General features: G+C 39.4%; 1 pseudogene; it reads left to right on the top strand.

Moving 5' to 3' along the window:
• The first annotated feature begins 215 nt into the window (after window positions 1-215).
• On the top strand, window positions 216-1989 carry LOC131538470 (general transcription factor II-I repeat domain-containing protein 2-like; annotated as a pseudogene).
• Window positions 1990-2517: the final 528 nt, after the last annotated feature.

Genomic DNA, 2517 nt, shown 5'->3' with positions numbered 1-2517 from the left:
AGCGCGGACTAAGGGTCAAATCTTTGAAAATCTGCCACCACTAAAGGCAGCTGCCACAAAACCTGCCACAGCTTACCTTGTTTTATTACTCTCTTTAAATTCATAATGGAGCGCGCAATGTCGGAAACATTGGCGATGCTTCCGACACGCGCGCTCCTTTATGGATTCAAAGAGAAGAATAAAACGAGGTATAGACCAACTAACATGGTCATTATAAACGTGTTTTAAACAAGAGTCACTCGCGGTTTTCAAGGAGTATAATCTTAGAAGGCATTTCGAAAGTTGAGCAGTGCGTCAATGACACAGATTTGCAGTGGAATAAACTTGTTGCACTGACAACTGATGGTGCACCTGCGATATGCGGAGGGGTCCGTGGTTTGGTCGGTTTGGTTCGAGAAAAGGTGAGGCACATGGGAGAAAACCTCACAGCCTACCACTGCATCATTCACCAGGAGGCCCTCTGTGGAAAGGTATTGGGTATGGGACATGTAATGACAGTTGTGAACAAAATAGTAAACTTTATTCGTTCACGGGGATTGAATCACAGGCAATTCAGAGCACTTTTAGAGGAGGAAAACTCTGTGCACAAGGATGTGCCGTACCACACTGAGGTCCGCTGGCTTAGTCGGGGTAAAGTGTTGCGAAGGTTTTATGATACCTGCATTGAGATCGCTCGTTTCATGGAAAGCAAACAAAAGGTCATCCCTGAGCTTGAGGATGAAAAATGGCTCAGTGACTTGTCATTTTTGTGTGACATAACGGAGCACCTCAACGCTCTTAATGTAAAACTCCAGGGCCAAAAGCAGTTGATCACTGAAATGCGAGACTCCGTAAAGGCGTTTCAAATGAAACTGCATCTGTGGGAGAGGCAGATGCGCCAAGGCAACCTGTCTCACTTTCTTATTTGTCAGTCAGTGACACAGTCGCCATCCCGTTCCCGACAGAAGTGTATGCCGACAAATTGAACACACTGAAAGTGGAATTCAGCTGGAGATTCGCTGATTTTGAAACACAGAAATTCAACCTTGACCTGTTCGTGAATCCATTTGCAGCTGATGCTGACGCTGCGCCTGAGCACTTGGAGTTGGAACTCATCGATCTTCAATGTAACACTCATCTAAAGACCCAGTTCGAGACACTTGGGGCAGCTGAGTTCGCACCTCTGCTTCCTGCATCAATGCCACAGCTTCGCCTTCACGCTGCAGGCGTCATGTCTATGTTCGGAAGCACCTACTCCTGCGAGCAGATGTTCTCCATAATGAAGCTGACTAAGACATCCCACAGATCTCGCCTCATGGACCAGCATCTTCTCTCTGTAATGAAAGTGGCCATGGCAAAGGACATTAACCCTAGAATAGACAAAATCGTTTCTAAGAAAAGATGCAGAGTGTCTGGTAAGAATAAAAAAAAAAAAGCCAATTTGCTTAAGTTTGGCACAAGTTTGGCAAGTGCCCTTTCAAGTTCAAGCTGTCTTTTCAAAGTAAGAGCTATGCTAAAATAAGCTATACAATTTCAGATTCCATTTGTTATCTACCATTTATCTATAATAGCCTATATTTGTTACATGTTTTGCTTTATCAAACAGTTTTTCTGAAAGTTTCAGTTGTTTAATAATGTTTTGTTTAACTGACAGTTGACATTGTCCTCAGAGCATTTGTCCTTTCAAGTAAAAGTTTTCTTTTCAAAGTAATAGCTTCCAAAATAAGCCAAATAATACAATTGTAGATATAATTTGTTTTCTATACCTACCATGTGGTATTTACATAATTCGACTATTTTGCTTTATAAAACAGTTTTTCTGAAATTGAAATTGTTGTTTTTAAAGTACTGTTTTATACTACTGTTTCATTCAGTTATGCTGGTCAGAGACCTTATTTCTTGTTTTGATAAAGATAAAAAAGTTTGCTGTGACATACATGTGTTCCAAATGTGTTCCAACTCAAAACTAAAATTAAAACCTTGTTGTTTTGATAAATGTGGTTTAATGAATTGTGAGGTATATTTAAAAAAAATATATATATATATATATATATATATATATATATATATACACAAACACACACGTGTGTGTGTGTGTATATGATAGTCAAATTATATGTTTGGGGGCAGGGGGCAAAATACATTACCCAAGAGTCAAGTCAGATATTCAACAGTCATAATTACTGATGTTAACACTCAGGGAAAATGTGTAATGGATGCCTCGCAGATACAAAAATAATGTTTTATGTTTTGATTAAAAGTTATCATTAAACATCAGCAAAACCCTAAGAATTCAAATCATTTTTTTACAACAGTGCTCTCATTATAATGTTAGGCTATATGACAGTAGTTAGGCCTATTAATGTTCTGCATTTGAGCTGCGCGTGCTGAATAGGACCAGTAGAATGAAGCATTTGCTAGCAGGTTTTTAATCAATGGTATTTAACTCATAATTTTTTTCCAGTCTTCTATTGTCCAATTTTGGTGAGCCTGTGCGAATTGTAGCCTCCGTTTCCCGTTCTTAGCTGACAGGAGCGG

This window comes from Onychostoma macrolepis, chromosome 04 (genome assembly GCF_012432095.1).
Source record: "Onychostoma macrolepis isolate SWU-2019 chromosome 04, ASM1243209v1, whole genome shotgun sequence".
Classification (NCBI taxonomy): domain Eukaryota; kingdom Metazoa; phylum Chordata; class Actinopteri; order Cypriniformes; family Cyprinidae; genus Onychostoma; species Onychostoma macrolepis.
Note: the sequence above shows the minus strand (reverse complement) of the source record. Positions and strands in the feature narration are given on the sequence as shown.